This window comes from Stegostoma tigrinum, unplaced genomic scaffold (genome assembly GCF_030684315.1).
Source record: "Stegostoma tigrinum isolate sSteTig4 unplaced genomic scaffold, sSteTig4.hap1 scaffold_96, whole genome shotgun sequence".
Taxonomy (NCBI): Eukaryota; Metazoa; Chordata; class Chondrichthyes; order Orectolobiformes; family Stegostomatidae; genus Stegostoma; species Stegostoma tigrinum.
The window spans coordinates 567,095-595,000 of record NW_026728820.1 but is presented as its reverse complement, the minus strand read 5'-3'; the positions used below and the strand labels follow the sequence as shown (position 1 = coordinate 595,000).

The window sequence follows — 27,906 nt, the reverse complement described above, 5'->3', positions numbered from 1 at the left end:
TTCTGACATTTGGCAATGAATTCATGGTCATCATTATATTCTTAATTCATGATTTTCTTTTGTATTGAATTCAAATTCCACCATCTGCTGTGCTGGAATTTGAACACAGGTCCCCAGAATGTTATCTCAGTCTCTGAATTAACAGTCCAGCAATAATACCACTAGGCCATCTCCTCCCCCATCGTGGAACAAGAAAGCCTGTAGCTGATTCCCACTTGGGAAAAACAGTGAACCAGGAGCTTCTTAAATGGGCGATCGCATCTCCTTACATTTTAAGACAGCCATGGATAATCAGGACCTTGTGGGAAGGGACGAAATTGGGGGAGGGAAAATTACATCAGTGTTAGGTAGGAGCTGAGCAGTATTAATTGGGAGGAGCTTTTATTGAACAAGTCAACATTTGATACGTGGGAGTTATTTAAAGACCTACTCTTCAGTTCAGAACTGGCCTATTCCAGGGAAGGAGGAATGACAAGGATGGCAATCTAAGGACATACGGACATAAGAAATAAAACAGGAGTAGGCCATCTGTCTCTTCCAGCTCGTTCCGCTGATCTTTTTTGCGGACTCAGCTCCACTTACCCTCCCATTCACCAGAACCCTCAATTCCTTTCCTGTTCAAAGATCTATCTGTTTTGGCTTTCAAAACATTCAACAAGGGAACCTCAGCTGTTTCAGTGGGCAGAGAATTCCACAGATTCACAACCCTTTGGCTGAAGAAGCTCATCCTCAACTCAGTTTTAAATCTGTTCACACTTATTTTGAGGCTGTGCCCCCGAGTTGGAATTTCGCCCATCAGTGGAAACAATTTCCGATCCATTTGTTTCATAATTTTGAAAGTTTCTATTAGATCACCCCTCATTCTTCTAAATTCCAGTGACTGCAATCCTAGTCTACTCAATCTCTCCTCATACAGCAACATTTTTAATTCTGGAATCAACCTCGTGAACCTCCTTTGCACCCCCTCCAGTGCAAGTACATCCTTTCTCAAGTGAGGAGACTAAAACTGTACAAACTACTCCACACCAAGCCTCACCAGCACCCTATACAACTGTAGCATACCCTCCCGATTTTGAAACTGCATCACTCTCGCAATGAAGGACACTATTCCATTTGCTGTCTCAATTACCAGCCGCATCTGCAAACTACCTGATTCAGACACAAGGCTGCCCAGCTCACTCTGCGGAGCAGCATGCTACAATTTTTCACCATTTAAGCAAGACTCCATTTTTCCATAATTGCTGCCAAAATGGATACCCTCACATCTACCATCATTGGACTCCATCTGCTAGACCCTTGTCCATTCACTTTAACTTTCTTCATCCTTGCACAGATTTTCATTGTCCTCTTCAGACTTTATTCTCTCACTCATTTTAGTGTCATCTGTGAACATAGAAAAATACAGTGCAGAACAGGTCCTTCGGCCCTCCATGTTGCGCCAACCTGTGAACTAATCTAAGCCCATTCCCTCACACTATCCCATCATCATCTATATGCTTATCCAAGGACTGTTCAAATGCCCTGAATGTGGCTGAGTTAACTGCATTGGCAGGCAGGGCATTCCACGCCCTTACCACTCTCTGGGTAAAGAGCCTGCCTCTGACATCTGTCTTCAATCCATCACCCCTCAATTTGTAGCTGAGCCCCCTCGTACAAGCCAACATCATCATCCTAGGAAAAAGACTCTCACCGTCCACCCTGACTCATCTTTCTCTGATCGTCTTGTATGTTTCTATTAAAGGCCCTCTTAGCCTTCTTCTCTCCAATGAGGACAGACTCGAGTCTCTCAGCCTTCTCTCCAAAGACCTTCACTCCAGACCAGGCAACATCCTGGTAAATCTCCTCTGCTCCTTTTCCAATGCTTCCGAATTCGTCCCGCAATGGAGCGACCAGAACAGGTCGCACGAGCGTTTTGTGCAGTTGCAGCATGACATCACGGCTCTGGAACTCAATCCCTCTACCGATAAAGTCTAACATACCATATGCCTTCTTCACAGCACTATCAACATGGGTGGCAACTTTCAGAGATCTATGTACATGGACGCCAAGGTCCCTCTGCACATCCGCACGACCAAGAATCTTTCCATTGGCCCAGTATTGTACCTTCCTATTATTCCTCCCAAAGCGAATCACCTCACATTGAACTCCATTTGCCACCTTTCCGCCCAATTTTGCACTTTATCCAAGTCTCCCTGCAACATGCGACATTCTTCCACATTGTCCACCACTCCACCGACTTTAGTGTCATTTGCAAACTTACTAACCCATCCACCTGTGCCTGCGTCCAAGTCATTTATAAAAATGACAAACAGCAGTGGGCCGAAAACAGATCCTTGAGGCACACCACTAGTAACCGGACTCCAGGCTGAATATTTTCCATCAAACACCACTGGTTGCCTTTTTACCGAAAGCCAGTTTCTAATCCAAACTGCTAAATCTCCCTCAATCACATGGCTCCGTATTTTCTCCAATAGCCTACCATGTGGAACCTTATCAAAGGCTTTACTGAAGTCCACGTACACTACGTCAACTGGCCTTCTCTCATCCACATGCTTGGTCACCTCCTCAAAATCTCCATGAGGTTTGTGAGACACGACCTGCCCTTGACAAATCCATGTTGACTATCTCCAATCAAATTGTTGCTTCCGAGATGATTATTAACCCTATCTCTTATAACCCTTTCCAAAACTTTTCCTGCAACAACGTAAGGCACACTGGCTGTAATTGCCTGGCTCATCTCTCCTACCCTTCTTTAACAAGGGCACAACATTTGCAATCTCCAGTCCTCTGGTGTTAAACCTGCAGACAATGAGGACTCAAAGATCAAAGCCAAGGGCTCCGCCACCTCCTCCCAAGCTTTCCAGAGAATTCTCGGAAAAATCCTCTCAGGCCCAGGGGATTTATCTAGCTTCACACCTTCTAGAATTGATAACATCTCCTCCTTACTAACCTGAATCCTTTCAAGTCTAATAGCACGTATCTCAGTCGTCTCCTCGATGATATTCTCCTCTTCCTCAGTGAAAACAGATGAGAAATATTCATTGAGCACCTCTCCGATTTCTACCCGGTCCACACACAACTTGCCACTTCTGTCTTTGATTGGCCCTATTCCTACCCCAGTCATCCTTATATTCCTCACATACCTTAAGAAAACTTTACGGATCTCCTTTATTCTACCTGCGAATGACTGCTCAGGACCCCTCCTTGCTCTTCTTAACTCTCTCTTTAAATCCTTCCTTGCTCATCTGTAACTCTCCATCGCATCAACTGATCCATCTCATCTCAACATCACATAAACCTCGCTCTTCTGCCTAACGCGAGATACAATTTCTTTAGTAAACCACGGTTCCCCTACCTTATCACTGACCCCTGCCTGACAGGGACGTACCTATCAAGGACACGCAATATCTGTTACTTAAAGCAGCTCCCCATTTCGATTGTCCCCATCCCCTGCATTTTGCTACCCCATTCTTTGCCTCCTAAGTCTTGCCCAATTATAATTGCCTTCCCCCATCTGTCAGTCTTGCCCTGTGGCATGTTTCTCTCCCACTCCATCGCGAAACTAAACGTAACCGAATTATGGTCACTCTCTCCAAAGTGCTCATCTACCACTAAATCAAACACCTGGCCTGGTTCACTGTCAAGTACCAGATCCAGTGTGGCCTCCCCTCTCGTCGGCCCTTCGACGTACCGTGTCGGGAAACGCTCCTGCGTGCATTGGACGAAAACTCATCCATCCGACGTACGAGAGTTACAGCATTTCCAGTCAATGTTTAGGAAGTTAAAGTCTCCCATAATGACCACCCTGTTCCTTTCACTCCTGCCCAGAATCGTTTTGCCAATCCTCTCCTTCAGATCCCTGGAACTTTGCAGAGGCCTATTAAAAAACTCCCAGCAGCGTGGCCTCTCCTCTCCTGTTTCTGACATCAGCCCATACCACCTCAGTAGACCAGTCCTCCTCAAAAGTTTTTTCAGCCTCCGTTATACTGTCCTCGACAAACAAAGCCACATCTCCCCCTCTTTTCCCACCTTACCTGATCTTACTCAAAGATCTGAACCCTGGAACCTGCAACATCCATTCCTGACCCTGCTCTATTCATGTCTCCGTAATGGCCACAACATCGAAGCCCCAGGTACCTATCCATGCTGCAAGCTCACCTCGCTTATTCCGGATACTCCTGGCAGTGAAGTAGACGCACTTCAATTCAGCTTGCTGTTTGCCAGCACACTCCTGTGACACTGAGATCCTGTCCATGTCCTCTCTATTCTCTTTCTCCTGTGGACTGAAACTACACCACAGTTTCCCATCCCCTTGCTAAGCTAGTTTAAACCCACCCGAAAAGCACTAGCAAATTTCCCGCCCAGGATATTAGTGCCCCTCTGGTTCAAGTGGATACCATCCTGTTTGTGCAGGTCCCACCTTCCCCAGAATGAGCACCAATTGTCCATGTACCTGAAGCCCTCCCACCTGCAGCATCCCTGCAGCCACGTGTTCAGCTGAAATCTCTCCCTGTTCTTTGCTTCGGTGTCACTTGGCACGGGTAACAAACCAGAGATAACCACTCCGTTTGTTTGAGCTCTCAGCTTCCAGCGGAGCTCCCTGAAATCCTGCCTGACATCCCTATCCCTCTTTCTCCCTATGTCGTTGGTACCTATGTGGACCATGGCTTGGGGCTGGTCACCCTCTCCCTTCAGGACCCCAAAGACACTATCCGAGACAACACGGACCCGAGCACCTGGAGGCAACGCACCAATCGTGAGTCTCTTGGGTTCCAAACAAGCCTTCTATCTGTCTCTCTAACTATTCAGTCCCCAATGACTAACACTCTCCTCCTATACCCCCTTCCCTTCGTTGCAAGAGCGAGACTCTGTGCCAGAGACCTGCACCCCAGTCAGTATTGAGGTAATGCCTCATCGTAAGGAGGTCAGAATTGACGGAGTGGCAGATATTTAGGGGGTCAGTACTGAGGCAGTGCACAACCGTCAGAGGGTGAGTACTTAAGGAGAACCCCATTATCAGAAGGTCAACACGAATGGAGAGTCACATCGTCAATGGTTCAGTCCTGAGGAACACTTGATTATCATAGGGTCAGTCCTGAGGCAGTGCTTCACTGTCAGAGGGTCAGTATTAAGGTTTAGAATTGAGGGAGTGCTATCTGATTATGTCACTCTGACAATGAGGCACTGCCTCAGGAATGAGCCTCTGACAATGAGGCACTTTCTCAGTTCTGAATCTCTGACAAGGAAGCATTCCCTCAGTGCAAACCCTCTGTGTGGACCCGATGTCAATGAGGCACTCGCTGAGTACTGACCCTCTGACAAAGTTCCAATAGCTTGCTACTGACCTTCTAATCATGTTTCCCCTCCCCCATTTCTAAATCTGTTACATTGAGGGCACTGCCTCAGAACTGACACACTGGCTATAAGGCAGTCCGTAAAGACTGACCCGCTGATCATGAGGCTGTCCCTCAGTTAATGACGCTCTAAATATGAGGCACTCCCGTAATTCTGACCGTCAGGAGCTACCTCAATGTTGACTCACTGATATAGAGGCACTGCCTCAGAATTGACATGCTGACGACGGGGCACTTGCTTAGGACAGACCCTCTGATAGAGCTGCAGGTTTGATATTAGAGCAGTGATGCACCGCGAGCAGGTCAGTATTAAGGGAGTGCCACACAGTCAGTCGACCAATATTAGGGGAGTGCCACACTGTCAGAGGATCACTCTTAATGGAGTGCTGCACTTGTGGTGAGTGAGTACTGAGGCAGTGCAGCACTGCAAAGGGTCAGTCATGAGAGAAAGCTCCATTTTCAGAGGGTCAGCACAGAGGAAGTGCTTAATCAGAGAGTTATTTCAGAGAGAGTGCTGTATTGTCAGAGTTTCGCACTGAGGGAGTATCACACAATCAGAGGTCCAATATTAAGGAAACACTGCACTGTTGGAGGGTTGATATAAAGGGAGGGCTGCACTGTCAGACGGTTAATGATGTGGGAGTGCTGAAATATCACAGAATCAGTCCTGAGAAGTGCTGCACATTCAGAGAGTTAGTGCTGAGGGAGTGGTCTAATGTGAAAAGATTGATATCAAGGGGCACTGCCGAAGGATCAGCAGTGCATTACTGTCAGAAAAACAATATTGAGGGAGTTCTGCTGTGTCAGTGGGTCAATATTACAGGATTGCTACACGATCCACGTATCAATGTCAGACAGTCAGTCCTGAGGGAGTGCTGCACTGTTGGAGGGCCAATATTGAGTGTGTGCGACACTCAAGAGGATCATTTTGTTGGACTTGTGCACTGTCAGAAGTTCAATTGTAAGCAAGTGCCACACTGGTAGCGGGTTCATATGATGGGAGTGCTGCACTGTCAGACGGTTAAAGATGAGGGAAAGCTCATCATCTGACAGGGCATCACTCCCTTCAGACGAACCCTCAGGCGGTGCAGCACTCCAACAAGTTAGTTTCAGAGGCATGTTGTCCCATCAAATTGACCCTCTGAGACAGGAGCATGCACTAAATATCGACCCTCTCACAATGCTGCACTGCCTTAATATAGGCCCTCTGGCAGGGCGGCTCCCTTTCAGTACACAACTTCCAACAGCACAGCACTCTCCCATCATTGACCCTCTGACAGTGCAGTACTCTCTTAATACCTAATGTGTCACACTGCTCTACACTGTTGGAAGGTCAATACTAAGAGTGTGCTGCACTGTTAGACAGTCAATGATGAGCTAGTGATGCATGTGCGACATTCCCTCAATTCTTATCCCATTACAATGAGGCACTGCATTAGTATGGCCCTCTGACAAAGTAGCACAGCTTTAGAACTGACCCATTGATCATGAAGCTTTCCCTCAGTACTGGACCTCAGAGTGCTCCTCAGCCACAACACTGACTCTCTAATCCTGCAGTACTGTCTCAATTCTGACCTCAGTCCCGACCCTGTTACATTGACATTGCAGTTCTTCCTTACCATGGACACTCTGGCCATGGGACAACACTGTTGGCCCTGTTGCAGTGCAGAATTCACTGACACTCACCCTCTCCCAGACCTTCAATACTGAATGTCTGATAGGACTGCGGGCAGCTGACTCTGACAGTGCAGCATTCTCTCAGTATCGACCCTCTGACAGTAATTAGGGGACTGCTGCATTGTCAGAGAGTCAGGACTGAGGAAGGGCTGCACTATCAGAGGGCAAATATTAATGGAGTTGTGCACTGTCACAAATTCAATATTAACAGAGGGCTACACTGTCAGAGAATCAATGATGACGGGGCAGTGCGTTGTGAAAAGACCTGTAATAAAAGGCATGCGGCCTGTCAGAGGGACTAAACGGAGAGCTTCACTGTGAGAGGGCCAACATTAGAAAATGCTCCAGTCTCAGAGGGTCAATGTGATGGGAGAACATCTCTCTGACATTATCTTGTTGGCGGGTCAGCGCTGACGTAGTGCTGCGCCGTCCGAGGGGTCGGAGAAAGGGAGTGATGCACGACCAGGTGATCAGGGAGTGCTGAAGTGAGGGGGTCGTCAGCGATAAGTGGGTGAGCTCTGAGGGAGTGCAGCACAGTGTGGGGTCAGCACTGCGGGAGTGCTGTTCTGAGGGGGATCAGGACTGAAGGGGGTCAGCACTGAAGCAGGTCAGCGTTGAGGGAGTGCTGCACTGAGGGGTTCAGAATAAAGGGTATGCTACACTGAATGGGTCAGAAATGAGAGGGGGGTCAGCACTGAGGGAGAGCGGCACTTTAAGATGTTCAATATTACTGTGTCCTGCACTGTGAAAGGGTCAGTATGAAGGCAGCACCGCAATATCAGACAGGCAATGATGAGTGTGTGCTGCACTGCTGAAGGGTGAAATTTGAAGTGGTGTCCCACGGCCAGAGTGTCAATGGTAAGGGAGCATGGCATTCTCACCGTGTTATTGCTGAGAGAATACCAGTATGACGGAGGGTTAATACTGTGGCAGAGATGCACCGTCAGAGAATCAGTCATCAGAGAGTACGCAGTGTTGGAGGGTCAGTACTGAGGGAGTGTTTCACAATCAGAGCGTCAGTTGTCTGGCAGTGCTGGAAAAGCTCAGCAGGTCTGGCAGCATCTGTGGAGGCAAAAACAGAGCTAACATTTCGGGTCCAGTGACCCTCAGAACTGTTCTGAGGAAGGTCCCCAGTTCTGAGGAAGGGTCAATGGACTCGAAACGTTGAATCTGTTTTCTCCTGCACAGATGCTGCCAGGCCTGCTGAGATTTTCCGGCAACTTTCTTTTTGTTCCCGACTTGCAGCATCCGCAGTTCTTTTGTTTTTTATGTCTGGCAGTGCTTGTTTGCTTGTGACCTTCTGAAAGCACAGCACACCCATAATCTTGGCCCTGTGACAGGCCAGCACTCCCTCAGTACTGATTCTCCAACAATGGAGCATTCCTTCAATACTGACCACCAGCGCAGCACTTTATTTCCGAGAGTAGTGTGAAAGAAACTACCTTTGCTTACCCAGAGACACAGGGAGAGCAAGTGCGTATTCTGCAGGTGACTCAGGATGTATTGTAACCTTAACAAGTCAAACAGTATTTCAGATTAGTTTATAATTAAAGATTATTCTAACTGTCTTCCTGGAAAAGTACAGTCCCTACAACACGGGGCTGATACTAATACACTCACTCAGAAGTGACCCTCCAGCAAAGCAGCACTGCCTCAGAACTGACCCTGTGACAATGAGCTACTCCATCAGCAGTGAATCTGTAATCACGTGGCACTCCCTCAATTCTGAAAACATTACACTGAGGCACTCCTACAAAGGCCTCTGCGTTTTAGGGATTATTTACAGTCATCCCTGTGTTTTACAGGTTATTGAAAGGGGTCACTGTTTTCGGGTTTATTTTCACCCTCCAATCTTGTAGCACTCCCTCAATTCAGGCATGTAGCAGTAATGTCTCCAGACTGAATCTTGACAAGTGTTGCAAACCCTCAATTCTGATCTGCTCAAAATGAGCCACTGACTGAGTACAGGCTGATCCTGCAGCAATGAGGAATTGCCTTACAACACAGCCACGAACAACAAGGCCCTCTTTAGGACAGTGTCTGATAACAAGGCACTCACTTGGTTCTGAGCCTCTGACAATGAAGCACTTGCTCAAGTCTGACCACATTAAAATGAGGCACCCTCAAACTGATCTGAAACACCTCAGTTTCGACCTTCTGATGGCTCTGAAATGCCTCACTTTATATCCTCTGACCGGTCTTTTAATTCTGACACAATTACAGTGAAGGTCAGCCTCCGTGCTGACACTCAGAGTACATCACTCCCTCTGACAGTGTTGCACACCCTGAGCATCACTGACAGTTTCAGCGTTCCCTTAATATGGACCAACTCACAATGCAGCACTCCCCTGACATTATTATTTATATTGACAATCTGACAGTACAGCCCACCTCAGTGCTGACCCTCCAACAGCGCAGCATTCCCTCATTACTCACCCTTTGATACTGTAGCCCACCTTTGGTAATGACACTCTGACAGTGTCACACTCCCTTACTATCGGCCCTTCAACAGTGCAGCACTCCCTCAAGGATGACACCGTAACGATGCAGGATTCCCTCAGTCCTGGCTCTGCAACAGTCAAGCATTCAATCAACACTGACCCTCTGTTCGTGCAACACACCCCTAATATTGATCCTGTGACAGTGCAGCACTGCCTTAATATTGGCCTTCCGACAGAGTGGCACTTTCTTGACGAAGACACTCTGACAATACAGTTTTCCCTCATTGCTGATCCTCTGGCAGTGCAGCATTCTGTCATCATTGGCACCTTGCCAGTGGAGCTACATGCTTCTTATTGACCCTCCACAGTGCAGCACTGCCTCTCTACTGACTCTACAACATTAATATCGATCCCCGAACGGGAGGTTCTCTTTCAGACCCACCCCCACAAAGAGAAGCCCTCCCTCATCTTTAACCCTCTGACAGTGCAGCACTCCCTTCATATTAACCCGCTGCCGGTGTGGCACTCCGTTACAGTGCAGAACTCCAACAAAGTGATCATCTGAGTGTCGCGCACACACTCAATATTGACCCTCCAACAGCGTAGCCCTCCCTCAGAACTGACCGTCTGACATCCATACACTGATAGTGTCGCAATTCTGTCATGTCGACCCCCACTGACGCAGCAGAACTCTCTCAATATTGGCCTTCGGACAGTACTGCGCTTCTGATCCTTCGGCGGTGCCTCTTGATATCAATCCTCTGACTTATAGCACTCCCTCAGTACTAACTCTCTGAACGTGCAGCACTCTCTCAGGTCTGATTCGGCGCTATTTCAGCACTCCCACGTCATTAACCCTCTGACAGTGCAGCACTCCCTTTATGTTATATTATATTTATCAACCCTCCAACAGTGCACTATTTCCTTAATACTGGACCTCTGATTGGACAAGCTGACAGCATCTCATGTTCTTTATCGACAGAGAGTCAGTTCTGTGGTAGTACCTCATTGTAATGGGTCAGAGTGGGTCTAATCAGTCCAACCCCAAACCTAACCGCGGCTTCAGGCCTAAGCCTAGCCTCAGGCCTAACACTCACCCTCAACCTAAGCAGAAGCCTCAGCCCCAAACCTAAATGTGGTCTGAGCTCTAACCCTAACCATAGACTCAGCCCTAAGCCTAACCTCAGCCTTAACCCAAAACCTCTCCCGAGCCCTACCCCGAACTCCAAACTTAACCTCATTAGTCACCCTAACACAAGTCTCATCCCTCACCCTAACTCTACCCTCATCCAAAACCTCGTCCAATCCTCACACCTAACCCCTAGCCTCGGTCCTAACCCAAACCCTAACCCTCGCCACCCTCTCACGCTAACCCTCATTGTTAATTAGTGAGTACTGAGGTATAGCAGCACTGTCAGAGCATCAGAATAGTGGGAGTGAACTATTGTCAGACTGTCGATACTGAGGCAGTGTCTCATTATAGAAGGGTCAGAATTGAAGCAGTGCCACACTAACAGAGACTCAGTACTGAGGTACTGCAACAGCGTCATAGAATCTGAACTGTGGGCGTGCATTCTTGTCAGAGGGTCATGATCTGAGGCAGTGTCTCCTTGTGAGAGGGTCAGTACTGACAGAGAGCCTTCCTTGCCTGACGGTCAGTACTGAGGCACTGCTTCTTTGTCAGGGGGTCTGGGGGGATAGTGTCTCATTGTTGGTCAGTCCAGTGTGAGGCAGTAGCTCATTGGTGGAGGGTCAGTCCACAGGGTGGGCGGATGATGTGGAGGTGCTGGTGTTGGACTTGGGCGGACAAGGCTGAGTATTGACACTCTGCTACAAATGCACTCTCTCGTTCTGACCCTCTGATAAAGGCAAACTCCCTAATTGCTGACACTCTGCCAAGTAGGCACTGGCTCAAACAGACCCTCTGACAATAGGCCACTGACCCTCTGATAGAGCTGCAGTACCTCAGTGAGGCAGTGGCACTCCTTGAATTCTGATCCCATTACAATCAGGCACTGCGTCAGTACTGACGCTCTGCCAAAGAGGTACTGCCTGAAAACTGATCCAATGACAATGAGGCACTCCATCAGGACTTACCTCTGACAGTGCTAGATTACCTCTGTACTGACCTTCTAAAACGGGTGGCACTCCTTCAATTCTGACCCCCTTACAACATAGCCCTGCTGCAGTGCCGACCCTCTGACAACAATGCATTCTCTGAAGCCTGATCCCCTCAAGATGAGGTCATACTTCAGTATTAACACTGACAAAGAGTCACTTCCTCTCTATTGACCCTCTCCTTGTGCGGCACACCCTCAGTTCTGATCTTACGACAATGGGGCACTTTTGACCAGCTGACAATGGTGCTCTCCCTCAGTTCTGACACCTCCACAGTTCTGCACTACCTCTGTACTGACTCTCAGTACTGACCCTATTCTGATCCATTACAATGAGGCGCTGCCTCACTTGTGGCTGTATAACAATGATGCACTCCATCGATTCTGCGCCGCACACAGTGCTGTAATACTTCCGTCCTGCCCTGTAATTGTGTGGCACTCCCTTAATTTTGACCCCCTTACACTGAGGCTGTGCCTCAGTATTCACCTCTGAAAATAATGCACTCGTACAGAACTGGCCCTCTGATGCTCCTGCAATAACTGAGTTTTTATCGGCTCGTCACGTGGTTAGCTTCAATGCTGATGCCATTACACGGAGGCAGTTTCTCAACTGACCTTCTAACAATGGCACTCCCTTCGGACTGTCAGATACAGCCACACTACCTCCGTTTTGACCCTCTCATCACGTGGCAGTCCCTCAATTCTGAACTCCTCACAATGAGTCGCTAACTCAGTATTGACCCTCTGACGAAGAGGCACTCCCTTAGGGCTGACCTTGCACCAATCAGATACTGCCTCACACCAAACCCTCTCGAATAATGAGGCACTGCTTCAGTACAGACCCTCTGACAAAGACGCACTGCCTCAGAACTGACTCTCCAGCGATGGCGACCGGCCACAAAACGGACCTGCTGACAATGAGGCACTTCGTACCATCTCGAATCATGTGGCATATCTCTAATCCTGTGGCCCTCTCTCAGTTCTGTCGCCATTGCATTGAGGCATTCCCTCTTCGTTGATCCTCTGAACTCCCTCAAGACTGACCATCCACCATTGATGCACTACCTCAGATCTGACCCACCGACAGTCCTACAATCTGTCACCATTCCATGTAGCATTCCAGCAATTCTGACCCCATTTCAATGAGACGCTGTTTCAGATGGTCACTCTGAAAACGAAGCGCATTCTCAGGACTAAATCTCTGAAATTAAAGCACTTCCTCAGTACTAACTCTCTGGCAGGCAAGTGTTGGGGGTTAGGTTAGGGCTGAGGTTAGACTTGGAGCTTAGGCGAGGGTTGGGGTTGAGGCTAAGCGTTAATTGGGGCTGTGTGTTACGGTTCATTTTAGGGCTGAGGCCATAGCTAGTGGTAGGACTGAGGCTCACTTTAGGGCTGAGACTAGATGTTCGGTCTGAGGATCAGCATTAGGGCTGAGGGTAGGGAGGGTTTACGCTGAGGATAGGGTTAGGGTTAGGGTTAGGGTTAATGCTGAGGTGAGGGTTAGCCTGAGGCGAGCGTTTGTATGGGTTTAGGGCTGAGGCTGGGTTTAGAGTCAGGGTTCGGGCAAAGAGACGCTGCCTCAGAACTGACCTGCTGACAATTAGCCAGTACCTTAGGTACTGATGAGCTAATAAAAAGGCCCGCTCTCAGCACTGACACTGCAGCAATGAAGTCTTGCCTCACAACTAACTCACAAAGGGCTCATAATTGAGCAAGTGCCGAATGATGAAAGGGTGCGGACTGAGGTGTTGCACAACTGTCAGAGGGTCAGAACTGAGATATTGCATCATTTTCAGATGGTCAATACTGCAGCAGTGGCCCACTGTAATAGGGTCAGAAAGGTCATTCTGAGGTCTTGCAAGATAGGGTCAGAACTGTTGGAATGATTCATTATCAGAGGGTAGGCACTGAGGCATTGAAGCATTGACAGAGGGTCAGCACACTGTCTGTATTGAACATGTGGCAATAATGTTCTGACTCCATAACATCAAGGCACTGCCTCAAAACTGACCCTTAATACTGACCCTCGCACAGTGCTGCATTGCCTCAGTCGTGATGCTGCATTCGTGTGGTACTAGCAGTTCCAACCCCATGAATAGGATGGGCTGAAGGGTAACATTTCTTGATATTTGAGAAATGGTTTACTTTGAATGAGTCCTGTCAGCATTCCTGTTTTACAGTTAATTTTATTTCTGTAACTGGTTTTTTTCTTTGCCAAGTTGTTTGTTACACCGGAGCAGAGGGAGCATTTTGTTCCTCGGCACTGGACGTCATCTCGGAATGAGACCGCGAACGGTGCCAGGAACATCCTCAGCCTCCAGGCCAGCCATTGATCGAGGGGTCCCTCACGGCCACAAGAACATGAGGCTTATTCTTTGTTACTCTCTACTTGTTATTCTTTTTAATTACTCTTTCTCCATCTTTTATTTCCTCAATAAATGTTCATCTTTCAGAAAATTGGCAAGCATTCCTTTAACTGCACTTGATAGAATCACAAAAGAACCACTTCGATGCACGCTGTCATCAAAAACACACCATTATTATGAGGCACTGCCTCAGCATTGATCCTCTGACAATATCGCACTCCCACAGATTTGACCCTTTGACAACGAAGCAAGGCCTCGGTATTGAAGCTCTGACAATGCTTCAATCCCTCAGTTCTGACCATCTGAGAAGGAGGCACCTTCATTTCTGACCCTCTCACAGCAGCAATATCTCAGGACTGACCTTCTATTTGTATGGCATTGCCTCACCTTCGAATGAGGTGCTGCCTCAGTCTTGGCGTTCTGACAATAATGCACTCCCACAGTTCGGACCCACTCATATTGCTGCATTTCCTCAATACTGACACTAAAAATGTGTGGCAGATCTTTGGTGCTGATCCTTTTACAAGGAAGCATTGTCTCAGTATTGACCATCTGACAATGATGAACTCTCACAGGGGTCAGGACTGAACCCCTGTCAATGAGGCACTTCTTCAGTGCCCGCACTCATTATTCGCCTTCTGACAAAGCTTCAATACCTCAGTACTGACCCTCTCACAGGGCCGATCTTCTGTCAAATCTAGAGAATTAACACAGAGGAGGTGTCTCTTATTAGAGGGTCTGCCTGAACTCTTGGTTGAAGTGTTCAATAAATTGCTACAACCTGAAAGAAGTAATTCTTCCCTGAATTAATAGGCAACCAATTTGAAAATGTGGCCTCTGGTTGTAAAATCTTTCACAAATGGGAGTCATCTCGACGGATATACACTATCAAGACTCTTATGAATCTTAAATGTCGAAAAAATAAGTTTTTTTTCAATCTTATAAACTCCAGTGAGTGTAGCCCAACTTTCCTAAGCATAGCAATCCACTCCGCCATTTCCGAAATCAACCCAGTCAACACGAGGTGTTCGGCCTCCGCAGCACTCGCTCTGTGGCCGTACATGACTTGTAAGTTACCATCCTGCTGCTACAACTCTACTTCTCTTTACGATGCAGTCCTCCGTCCATCCGAACATACTACCCTTGAACACACGGGCTCTTTTCTTTTGAGACACCTTGTGAGCTGTACCTTATCAAATGCTTTGTTGAAATCTCAATGTACCACATCAACTGGTGGTCCTTCATCAGTAATGTTTGTTTCCTTCTCAAAGCACTGTAGCAAGTTTGTCAAGTATTATTTCCCCTTTATGAAAGGATGTTAACTCTGTAGGATGTTATAGCACACTCAGTACCCTGTTATTTCATCTTTCATTGCCGGCATGAACATCTCCCCAGGTTGACCTAAATTGGCAATACTTGCTTACTATTTTGTCCAAGTATCTTTGTAATAATGGTGTTATGTTCACAATCTTTCAATCCTCTGAGAATTTTCCACAATCTAAGGATTCTTGGAAGATTATCATCAGTGCCTCCATTGTATCTGGAGCTGCGTTGTTCAACATGAGAGGATACAACTCATCATACCCCTTGGCTATTTTCTGTACTGATTGGAGTTATGTTTGGAATTCTGTGCAGTGACATTCACTTTTAACAGTTTGCTAAATACTACCAGGAACAGAAATTGTCATCCAGCTGCAACTAAACTAAAGCTTTCAGCACACAAGGAAGTGTTTCAATTCAATATGAACCTCTTAACTCCTGAAAAGGGCAATACGATTTGCCTCAGTCCATAAATATTCTTTCTCCAACATCCTGAGATGCATTATCCGTACTTCTTCAAATTTACCACAGAATCTGTTTCACTCACCCTTTCAGCAATACGCATGACAACAATTCGGCATTTTTAGTCCCTCTGTAGCCTCCGTTGCACACGTGCATTGTTAGATGATTATTTATTTGTGTGCCTGCTTTTTTGCTCGAATGGAGAAAGGTAAATTTCTGTTCTTAAGTCATCAGAACTATTGCCTCCTCACTCTCATCTTCCTTGTTTTATCCTGTGCTGGAATATTTAATTTGTTGACAGATCTGAAATATGTTGTTGAATGGATCGGGTTTTGTAACATTGCATTCCCCATAGCCCATCTACCGATGCTGTTGCTTGTTCTAACAGTTATTATCTCGCAGAGTGGAAAATGCAGTTTGAAAGCAATGCAACGTTATCGATGAAGAAGTTGATGCATAAATTGCTGCAATCTTCCAAACTACAAACTCACCTTCAATTCTTTCTCGGTCAGAGCATTTTGCCGGCGCAAATGAATCGTGTTCTCAATGGGACTTCCAAAACCAAGGAATTGAATTTGCACATTGCATTTCTGAAGAGGGAAGAAGAAATCAAAGTAGTATCGTGATGAAGCTTCCAAGGCGATGATTGTGTCCTTCAATGAACGGAAAAGTGACTCTTAGATTCATGGAAATATTTCACGACTTCTATAGACATCAAAGGCAAACATTCTCCCTGCATATGACCCAGTCTCATTTTATCGTATCTTTCTGATTTTACATGCCACGGGATAATCATTGCAGTGTAACAGAAATGTTGATCATGGAAATTTATCACTGTTTTCATAAATAATGGCAAATTTTCAACATCTTGCAATTGTATTAAGGCTCAGTCTCATCACACCTCGCCTGCTGCACAAAGACATTCTAACATTGCTTTGAATGTTAGGGCTGAAACAAAACACAATCATGACACAAATGCATCAACACACCACTTTCAATAGGATCTGATATACTTGCCAGGCACTGGAGGGGTTGTGGAGACTGGTGAGTGGATAAAGTCGTTCCTCTGTTCAAGCAGGAAAACAGGGACTTTCCAGGAAACTACAGACTGGTGAGTGTCTCATGTCTCAAAAGTATGGGCTAATAAGGGACAGCCAGCATGGCATTATGCGGGGCAGGTTATGTCTTACCAAGTCAGTTGAAGTTTTCAAGGAGGTGACAAGGGTGATCAATTCGGGTAGAACAGTTGATAACATATACATGGATTTTACGAACGTTTTAACAAGGTTCCTCATGGTATGCTCATCCAGAAGATTAGGATCCATGAGATCCATGGTGACTTGTCCTGCCCATATAAGGCAGACGGTAGCGGTGGAAGGCTAACAAAGATACCACAGTGTAGGGCTGGAGGAACACAGCAGGCCAGGCAGCATCAACAATGTCAGCTTTCCTGTTCCTCTGATGCTGCCTGACCTGCTGCGTTCCTCCAGCTCCACACTTGGCTAACTCTGATTCCAGCATCTACAGTTCTTGCCGTCTCAGTGGTGGAAAGCTGTTTTTCTGGCTGCAGCTCAGTGACGAGGGGTGTTCCGCATCGATGTGACTTCTGCTGTTTGTGATATATGTAAATGACTTGGTGGCAAATGTAGACGGGGGATTAGTAAGTTTGCAGATGATTTCAGGACCAATGGACTTGTGGGCAGCATGGGAGGTTGTCAAAGGACACAGCAAGATACAGACCAATTGCAAACTCGAGCAGAGAAATGGCCGATGGAATTTAATCTGGGCAGGCATGAGGTGTTGCATTTTAGGAGACCAAGTGTTAAGGAAAGGGATACACAGTTAATGGCAGGACCCCAAACAGCAGTGAAGTCCAGAGGGATCTTGGGGTCCTAGACCATAACTCCCTGACAGTAGCCACACAAGTAGATAGGGTGGTCAAGAAGGCACATCGCATGCTTGCCTTTATGCTGAGGGAAACTCAGTGCAAGAGTCAGGATGTCACATTGCAACTTTACAAGACTTTGTTGAGACCACACAGAGTATTGCATTCAATTCTGGCCGCCACATTACACTAAGGATGTGCAGGCTTTGGACAGGGTGCAGAAGAGATTTACCAGCATGCTGACTGGAATACAGGGTATGAACGAGGAGGAGGAGCTGGAAAAACTCTTCGTTTTCTCTGGGGCAGTAGAAGCTGAGGGCAGGCTTGATAGAAGTCTATAAAATTAGGAGATACATAAATACAGCTAACGGTCAGAAAATTTCTCCCCCGGAGTTGAAGTGTCCACTATTAGGGGGCATGCATTTAAGGTGAGAGGGGGGGGGTAGTTCAAAAGAGATGTGAGGGGCAAATATTTCACACTGAGCATGTTATAAGTGTGGAATACATTGCCCGGGGTGGTAGTGGATGCAGATACGATGAAAGCATTTAAAAGGGTCTTTTAGTTAAGTGCACGAATATGCAAGGAATGGAGGACTATGGATCAAGGACAGGCAGAAGGGATTATTTCATTTCTTGTCATGTTTGGCCCAACACGGTGGGCCAAAGGGCACATTCCTGTTGCTGTAGTGTTCCAAGTTTTATGCTCACTTGTATCATGATTACAAAAAGTAGGATTGGGAAGAATTTTTGAGAAGCGTTTGTGAACATTATTTCATGTAAGGACAAACGGGATAAGGATTAGGTGACACAGCACAAACAGATTTTGGAGCCCATGATGAATCATAGGGACCTCACAAGCACCAATGATCAGAGGGATCTCAGGATCTTGATGTGCATGCCTGTTGATCCCCCAATGTAATGGACCAGGTCGTTGAAGTGGTTTGGAAGGCAGATTGGATACTTGTCTTTATTAGACTTAATATGAAGTGGTAGAGTTTCAGAATAGGCAGGGTATGTACAAAATGTTGGTTAGACCCAACAGTGAAGTCAACGATGAGAAAATACAGTGAGACTTGGACAACGATCAGGCTTGGCCTGATAAAGGATAAGTTACATTTGCACCATACAAGTGCTCAGCAGCAATCAGCTCCAACAAGAGAGAATATGACCATATCCAAAAAATTCCATGTCCTTACACTCACATCATCCTTACATGTATTTTTTTTTTTAAATGTGCAAGTGCTATGCAAGTCATGCAAGGCTACGGGCCAGGTGTTGGAAATCAGGTCAGAACAATTCAGTGCTTGTCCTTGACTGTCACAGAATCCGTGAGCTTAAGAATGTATTTCTCCTGTATTGTAGACTACTGAGGTGCTTGGTTATCCACTAAACCAAGGTTAACACTGATCTAAAACTAAACTGGGTCAGTTATAGAACCAGCAGTAGCCAGGTCCATGGTACAAACCACCCTGCTGTGGGACAGGGTCAGGCAAATCCAAGTGAGCGAGCGTGGTTGGAGACTCATTCATTGGGGGCATAGATTCTGTCGCCACATTTGAGACACCAGGGCTGTGCGTTGCTTCCCTGGTGCCAAGGTCAAGGACATCTCTGAGTGGTTGCAACAAATTCTTAAGGTGGAGGGTGAGCAGCCAAAGGCCACCGTGCACGTTGGTACCAATGACATAGGCAGAAAGAGGGAAGACATTCTGCGGACTATGGACAAGGAGTTAGCAAAGAGGCTGAAAGGCAGGACCCAGAGGGTAATAAGTTATGGGTTGCCACGAGTGCCACATGTTAGAGAGTTGTCATAGAAAGATAGGTGAGATGAATGCATGGTTAAGGAGCTGGCACAGGGGGCAGGGTTTCCGGCTCATGGATAATTGGGACCGTTTCTGAGCAAGGGGTGACCTGTGCAAGAGGGATGGGAGGCAAGACGCTGTGAGCGGGACAGGACAGAGGGGACAAGTCGTTGTGAGCAGATCAGGAAGGAGGGGCAAGTCGCTGTCAGCGGGACAGGATTGCAGGGGGCAAATCACTGTCAGCAGGACAGGGCTGCAGGGGCAAATCGCTGTCAGCGGGACAGGGCTGCGGGGGCAAGTCGCTGTCAGCGGGTCAGAGCTGTGGGGGCAAGTCCCTGGGAGCGGGTCAGGGCTGCGGGGGCAAGTCGCTGTCAGCGGGACAGGGCTGCGGGGGCAAGTCGCTGTCAGCGGGACAGGGCTGCGGGGGCAAGTCGCTGTGAGCGGGTCAGGGGTGCGGGGCCCAGTCCCTCTGAGTGGGACAGGGCTGTGGGGGCACGTCGCTGTCAGCAGGACAGGGCGGCAGGGGCCAGTCGCTGAGAGCGGATCAGGACTGAAGGGGCAAGTCGCTGTCAGCGGGGCAGGGCTGAGGGGGCAAGTCGATGTGAGCGGGTCAGGGCTGCGGGGGCAGGTCTCTGTCAGCGGGTCAGGGCTGCGGGGGCAGGTCCCCATGAGCAGGACAGGGCTGCGGGGGCCAGACTCTGTGAGCATGTCAGAGCTGCGGGGGCCAGTCCCTGTGAGCGCGGCAGGACTGCAGGGGGCAAATCGCTGTGAGCGGGACAGGGCTGTGAGGGCCAGTCCCCGTGAGCGGGTCAGGACTGAGGGGGCAAGTCCCCGTGAGCAGGACAGGGCTGCGGGGGCCAGTCCCTGTCAGCGGGACAGGGCTGCGTGGGCCGGTACCTGTGAGCCGGTCAGGACTGAGGGGGCACATCGCTGTCAGCGGGACAGGGCTGCTGGGGCAAATCGCTGTCAGCGGGACAGGGCTGCTGGGGCAAATCGCTGTCAGCGGGACCGGGCTGCGGGGGCAAATCGCTGTCAGCGGGACCGGGCTGCGGGGGAAAATCGCTGTCAGCGGGACCGGGCTGCGGGGGCCAATCGCTGTGAGCCGGTCAGGACTGAGGGAGCAAGTCGCTGTCAGCGGGAGACGGCTGCGGGGGCAAGTTGCTGTCAGCGGGAAAGGGCTGAGGGGTCAAGTCGCTGTGAGCGGGACAGGGGTGCGGGGGCAAATCGCTGTGAGTGGGACAGGGGTGCGGGGCCCAGTCCCTGAGAGTGGGACAGGAATGAAGGGGAAAGTCGCTGTCAGCGGGACAGGGCTGCGGGGGCAAGTCGATGTCAGCGGGACAGAGCTGAGGGGGCAAATCGCTGTGAGCGTGTCAGGGCTGGGGGGGCAAATCGCTGTGCGCAGGTCAGGGCTGCGGGCGGGGGGGGGGGGGTGGGGGGGAAGGGGAGGGAAGTGCCTGTGAGCGGGTCAGGGCTGGCGGGGGGGAAGAGAGAGTGCCTGTGAGCGGGTCAGGGCTGGGGGGGGGGGGAAGAGAGAGTGCCTGTGAGCGGGTCAGGGCTGCGGGGGCCAGGCCCTGTGAGCGCGATAGCACTGCAGTGGGCAAATCGCTGTGAGCGGGCGAGGGCTGCCGGGGCAAATCGCTGTGAGCGGGCGAGGGCTGCAGGGGGCCAGTCCCTGTCAGCGGGTGAGGGCTGCGGGGGGGGGGGGAGAGTGCCTGTGAGCGGGACGGGGCCGCGGGGGGCGAGTCGCCGTGAGCGGGACGGGGCCGCGGGGGGCGAGTCGCCGTGAGCGGGACGGGGCCGCGGGGGGCGAGTCGCCGTGAGCGGGACGGGGCCGCGGGGGGCGAGTCGCCGTGAGCGGGACGGGGCCGCGGGGGGCGAGTCGCCGTGAGCGGGACGGGGCCGCGGGGGGCGAGTCGCCGTGAGCGGGACGGGGCCGCGGGGGGCGAGTCGCCGTGAGCGGGACGGGGCCGCGGGGGGCGAGTCGCCGTGAGCGGGACGGGGCCGCGGGGGGCGAGTCGCCGTGAGCGGGACGGGGCCGCGGGGGGCGAGTCGCCGTGAGCGGGACGGGGCCGCGGGGGGCGAGTCGCCGTGAGCGGGACGGGGCCGCGGGGGGCGAGTCGCCGTGAGCGGGACGGGGCCGCGGGGGGCGAGTCGCCGTGAGCGGGACGGGGCCGCGGGGGGCGAGTCGCCGTGAGCGGGACGGGGCCGCGGGGGGCGAGTCGCCGTGAGCGGGACGGGGCCGCGGGGGGCGAGTCGCCGTGAGCGGGACGGGGCCGCGGGGGGCGAGTCGCCGTGAGCGGGACGGGGCCGCGGGGGGCGAGTCGCCGTGAGCGGGACGGGGCCGCGGGGGGCGAGTCGCCGTGAGCGGGACGGGGCCGCGGGGGGCGAGTCGCCGTGAGCGGGACGGGGCCGCGGGGGGCGAGTCGCCGTGAGCGGGACGGGGCCGCGGGGGGCGAGTCGCCGTGAGCGGGACGGGGCCGCGGGGGGCGAGTCGCCGTGAGCGGGACGGGGCCGCGGGGGGCGAGTCGCCGTGAGCGGGACGGGGCCGCGGGGGGCGAGTCGCCGTGAGCGGGACGGGGCCGCGGGGGGCGAGTCGCCGTGAGCGGGACGGGGCCGCGGGGGGCGAGTCGCCGTGAGCGGGACGGGGCCGCGGGGGGCGAGTCGCCGTGAGCGGGACGGGGCCGCGGGGGGCGAGTCGCCGTGAGCGGGACGGGGCCGCGGGGGGCGAGTCGCCGTGAGCGGGACGGGGCCGCGGGGGGCGAGTCGCCGTGAGCGGGACGGGGCCGCGGGGGGCGAGTCGCCGTGAGCGGGACGGGGCCGCGGGGGGCGAGTCGCCGTGAGCGGGACGGGGCCGCGGGGGGCGAGTCGCCGTGAGCGGGACGGGGCCGCGGGGGGCGAGTCGCCGTGAGCGGGACGGGGCCGCGGGGGGCGAGTCGCCGTGAGCGGGACGGGGCCGCGGGGGGCGAGTCGCCGTGAGCGGGACGGGGCCGCGGGGGGCGAGTCGCCGTGAGCGGGACGGGGCCGCGGGGGGCGAGTCGCCGTGAGCGGGACGGGGCCGCGGGGGGCGAGTCGCCGTGAGCGGGACGGGGCTGAGGTGGCAAATCGGTGTCAGCAGGTCAGGGCTGCTGGGGGCCAGTCCCTGTGAGCGGGTCAGGGCAGCGGGGGCCAGACCCTGTCAGCGGGTCAGGGCTGCGTGGGCCAGACCCTGCGAGCGGGTAGGGGCTGGGGGGCCAGTCCCTGCAAGCGGGTCAGGGCTGAGGCGGCCAGACCCTGCGAGCGGGTCAGGGCTGAGGCGGCCAGACCCTGTGAGCGGGAGAGGACTGCAGGGGGCCAGTCCTGTGAGTGGGAGAGGACTGCAGGGGGCCAGTCCCTGTGAGTGGGAGAGGACTGCAGGGGGCAAACCGCTGTGAGCGGGTCAGGGCTGCGGGGTCAGTCCCTGTGAGCAGGGGAGGACTGCAGGGGGCCAGACCCTGTCAGCGCATCAGGGCTACGGGGGCCAGTCCTTGTCAGCGGGTCAGGGCTGCGGGTGCCAGTCCTTGTCAGCGGGTCAGGGCTGCGGGGGCAAGTCCCTGTGAGCGGGAGAGGACTGCAGGGGCCCAGTCGTCAGCAGATGTACTCTCTGAGTAACTACACTGTTTTGAAGGCGAGAGGTCCAATGATATCATGAAGCCCCCCTTGTTTTTGTATTGTCTGCTTCTGACATATGCGCAAATGGACAACCTCACTCTCCTGCAAAGCTGCAGAATGAATAATGCTGCAATCTTTGTCAACTCCCAAATGGGCATTGATACATTACTAAATCTCACATCAATAAACTTACCTCTCAAGGTTCTCAGCTTCTCGAACTGTTTGTACTAGTAAATAACTCAAGCGAGGATGTTGGGCAAAGTGTTTCTTTGATCTGAACTTATTTTTCAGCACCTTGCTGAAATCACGCACATCTTCACCTGATGTTGTCTAAAAATGTAAAATAAATCAAATTTAGTTAAGAATTAATAATGAACCAATCTACTCAACTCACTCTATAATCCATGCTTTCCCTGCTAAATGTCTTTGAAGATGTAAAATTAGAGAGTCTGCAATTCTGAGGGAAAAAGTCGCTATCTTTCTGTAAGATTATGATAAAGGTTAGATATGTCTGAATGTGAGTTTCGAACAATTAAGCTTGAGTTTCATACAGTCGTACAGCATGAAAAAAGATCCTTTGGTCCAACCAGTCTGTGCTGATCACAATCCCAAACTCAACTAGTTCCACCTGCCTGTGCTTGACCCATATCTCTCCAAGCATTTCTATCATCTTTCTATCTTCTGGCTACAACATCACCTGAACAGAATTCTCCATCTTGTGGTCAAATACTAAAACTATACAATTAAGATATTTCAAATGATACACAGATCCAGGATTCACATTAGTGGCCTTTCTGGTTGAATTGCTAATTATTTTAACAACAGTGCATTTTTTGTCCAATTATGCCATGTATAATTACTGATCCAAAATTCATCTCATTGGGTTTTTTTTTGGTTTTTTGTATTGAGTCAAAGATGAGATCAATCCATTGGTGATAGGTCACCCCTATCCCAGGCCCCAAGATGACATTCCACATGAAGCAGAGGTTCACCTGCACATCTGCCAATGCGGTATACTGCATCCACTGTACCCGGTGTGGCTTCCTCTACATTGGGGAAACCAAGCGGAGGCTTGGGGACCGCTTTGCACGGCCAACGGAACCCCGCCCACGGCCGACGACCTCATCGCTCCGCCCACAGCCAGCAGCCCCAGAGGAGACCGACACACTGAGCCCTGCCACATGTTCACCTTCCCCCCAGACCTCCCACTGACTGAGGACGAACGGTCAGTCCTCAGTCAGGGGCTCACCTTTGTCCCCCTACAACCACACATCAACCAATACCAGTCACGATTGGACATAGAGCAGTTTTTCCGCCGTCTTCGCCTCCACGCCTACTTCTTCAACCGGGAGCCCAACCCTCCCTCCACTGACCCCTTCACCCTCTTCCAACACAAGTCCTCCTCCTGGAGACCACCCCCAGGCCTCCTTCGCTCCCTCAACCTCTCCTTCTCCAACTGCCGTCGACACATTAACCGCCTCAACCTCTCCACCCCTCTCACCCACTCCAACCTCTTCCCTGCAGAACGGGCAGCCCTCCGCTCCCTCCGCTCCAACCCCAACCTCACCATCAAACCCGCAGACAAGGGTGGCGCAGTGGTAGTATGGCGCACTGACCTCTACATCGCCGAGGGCAGACGCCAACTCTCTGACACCACCTCCTCCCGCCCCCTCGATCATGACCCCACACCCAAGCACCAAACCATCATCTCCAACACCGTTCATGACCTCATCACCTCAGGGGACCTCCCACCCACCGCCTCCAACCTCATTGTTCCCCAACCCCGCACGGCCCGTTTCTATCTCCTTCCCAACATCCACAAACCTGCCTGCCCTGGTCGACCCATCGTCTCAGCCTGTACCTGCCCCACCGAACTCATCTCCACCTATCTGGACTCCATTTTCTCCCCTGTGGTCCAGGAACACCCTACCTACGTCCGTGACACCACCCACTCCCTCCCCCTCCTCCAGGACTTCCAATGTCCAGGCCCCCAACACCTCATCTTCACCATGGACGTCCAGTCCCTATACACCTGCATTCCGCATGCAGATGACCTCCAAGCCCTCCACTTCTTCCTGTCCCGCAGGCCCGACCAGTCCCCCTCCACCGACACCCTCATCCGCCTAGCCGAACTCGTCCTCACCCTCAACAACTTCTCTTTTGAATCCTCCCACTTCCTACAGACGAAGGGGGTGGCCATGGGCAACCGCATGGGCCCCAGCTATGCCTGCCTCTTTGTAGGTTACGTGGAACAGCCCCTCTTCCGCACCTACACAGGCCCCAAACCCCACCTCTTCCTCCGGTACATGGATGACTGTATCGGCGCCGCCTCTTGCTCCCCAGAGGAGCTCGAACAGTTCATCCACTTCACCAACACCTTCCACCCCAACCTTCAGGTCACCTGGGCCATCTCCAGCACATCCCTCACCTTCCTGGACCTCTCAGTCTCCATCTCAGGCAACCAGCTTGTAACTGATGTCCATTTCAAGCCCACCGACTCCCACAGCTACCTAGAATACACCTCCTCCCACCCACCCTCCTGCAAAAATTCCATCCCATATTCCCAATTCCTTCGCCTTTGCCGCATCTGCTCCCACGATAAGACATTCCACTCACACACATTCCAGATGTCCAAGTTCTTCAAGGACTGCAACTTTCCCCCACAGTGATCGAGAACGCCCTTGACCGCGTCTCCCGTATTTCCCGCAACCCGCCCCCGCCACAACCGCCCCAAGAGGATCCCCCTCGTTCTCACACACCACCCCACCAACCTCCAGATACAACGCATCATCCTCCGACACTTCCGCCATCTACAATCCGACCCCACCACCCAAGACATTTTTCCATCCCCACCCCTGTCTGCCTTCCGGAGAGACCACTCTCTCCGTGACTCCCTTGTTCGCTCCACACTGCCCTCCAACCCCACCACACCCGGCACCTTCCCCTGCAACCGCAGGAAATGCTACACTTGCCCCCACACCTCCTCCCTCACCCCTATCCCAGGCCCCAAGATGACATTCCACATGAAGCAGAGGTTCACCTGCACATCTGCCAATGCGGTATACTGCATCCACTGTACCCGGTGTGGCTTCCTCTACATTGGGGAAACCAAGCGGAGGCTTGGGGACCGCTTTGCAGAACACCTCCGCTCAGTTCGCAACAAACAACTGTACCTCCCAGTCGCAAACCATTTCCACTCCCCCTCCCATTCTTTAGATGACATGTCCATCATGGGCCTCCTGCAGTGCTACAATGATGCCAGCCACCCAAAGGTTGCAGGAACAGCAACTCATATTCCTCCTGGGAACCCTGCAGCCTAATGGTATCAATGTGGACTTCACCATTTTCAAAATCTCCCCTTCCCCCACCGCATCCCAAAACCAGCCCAGTTCGTCCCCTCCCCCCACTTCACCACACAACCAGCCCAGCTCTTCCCCTCCACCCACTGCATCCCAAAACCAGTCCAACCTGTCTCTGTCTCCCTCACCTGTTCTTCCTCTCACCCATCCCTTCCTCCCACCCCAAGCCGCACCCCCATCTACCTACGAACCTCATCCCACCTCCTTGACCTGTCCGTCTTCCCTGGACTGACCTCTCACCTCCCTACCTCCCAACCTATACTCTCTCCATCTATCTTCTTTACTCTCCATCTTCGGTCCGCCTCCCCCTCTCTCCCTATTTATTCCAGAACCCTCACCCCATCCCCTTCTCTGATGAAGGGTCTAGGCCCGAAACGTCAGCTTTTGTGCTCCTGAGATGCTGCTTGGCCTGCTGTGTTCATCCAGCCTCACTTTTTTTTTTCTTGGATTCTCCAGCATCTGCAGTTCCCATGATCTCTGACATCAGCTTCCCTGCGTCTCTGATGCTGCCTGTCCTGCTGTGTTCATCCACATCAACACCTTGTTACCCCCCATTCTCCTTTGTTTGTGTTTTCTTGCTCTTCCTCCCTCCCTCTGATTCTCACCCCCTCTCTCACCTCTGCTGGCTCTAATTTCACTCCCTTGTCATGTTCCCTTATTTCCATCTTTCTGTCCCTTCTCTCTCTCTCTCCGCCCACAAACTCACTCTGGCTTTATTCACAGGGGGAGAGAGTACAAGAGGAAAGGAAACCAAAGCACGCAGCGCCTTCGGCTGAGAGAGAAATGAAGAACTGCTGGAGATTTTCCAAACCCTGACACAGGGGTTGCCTCTCTCTCTCTCGACAGTCTCTGTGACTGCCCCATCAAACCCCACACCCATTCCCGTCCCATGGTGTCTCTCCACAAGCCCACCTCCGGTTGGAAATGCAAACACAAGTTGCTGGAAATGCTCAGCATCTGTGAAGAAAAAGTCCCGAGGTAGCGTTTTGGGTGCGATGACCCTTTCCCTCAGAGCTCTGGCTGGAAATGCTCCAGCCTCTGAGACAGGGTCCCCTTGAGGTCGGAGAGCTGCGGCTCCATCTTGGCTGTTCGCTTGGCGCAGGGCATCAGGAGCTCCCCTCAGCCCCAGGAAGGGGTATGATCACCCCCTAACCTTATACTGACAGTGGTTGTGTCCTTCCCTCATCCCCGGGAGCCCCTCCTGCCTTCTCACCTTGTTGCCGGGGTGCTATTTGACTACGGAGGGCTGTGCAATAAAGATCCTACTCCCACAGCGGCAGGGGGAGGGGGCATCCCTTCACTCCTAAAACACCTCCTCCCATCCAATCTTGTGGCAATGGCGCTGCCCGTGACCCCAAACCTCCCTACAACACCCCTCTCCTAATCCGACCCTTTTGCAGTAGCTGTCGGCCACTCAGTCACTGGGCTGTACAATAGTGACTCTCCCCATGTCCACTCACTTCCAGGACGGCTATCCTCCAACCCCGACCCCATCCCAT

General features: G+C 51.6%; 2 protein-coding genes across 10 annotated transcripts in view; both read right to left on the bottom strand.

Annotated features, from left to right (window-relative positions):
• The window catches only part of LOC132209459 (utrophin-like), a 134,228-nt gene that overhangs the window by 18,294 nt on the left and 88,028 nt on the right, over positions 1–27,906 (bottom strand). For 3 of the 9 annotated variants that reach the window (XR_009445539.1, XM_059644512.1, XM_059644515.1), the window contains exons 1-2: positions 23,242–23,405; positions 16,229–16,390 (exon numbers count right to left, since the gene is read on the bottom strand). The exons of 1 other annotated variant lie outside the window; for it this stretch is intronic. The gene's annotated coding sequence lies outside the window, so the exon portion shown is untranslated. Of the gene's footprint in view, positions 1–9,467; positions 9,601–15,993; positions 16,015–16,228; positions 16,391–23,241; positions 23,632–27,906 lie in introns of those variants that run through there. 5 more of the 9 variants (XR_009445543.1, XR_009445540.1, XR_009445541.1 and 2 more) reach the window with 5 other exon arrangements.
• The window catches only part of LOC132209460 (uncharacterized), a 277,592-nt gene that overhangs the window by 242,670 nt on the left and 7,016 nt on the right, over positions 1–27,906 (bottom strand). The window lies entirely within an intron of this gene.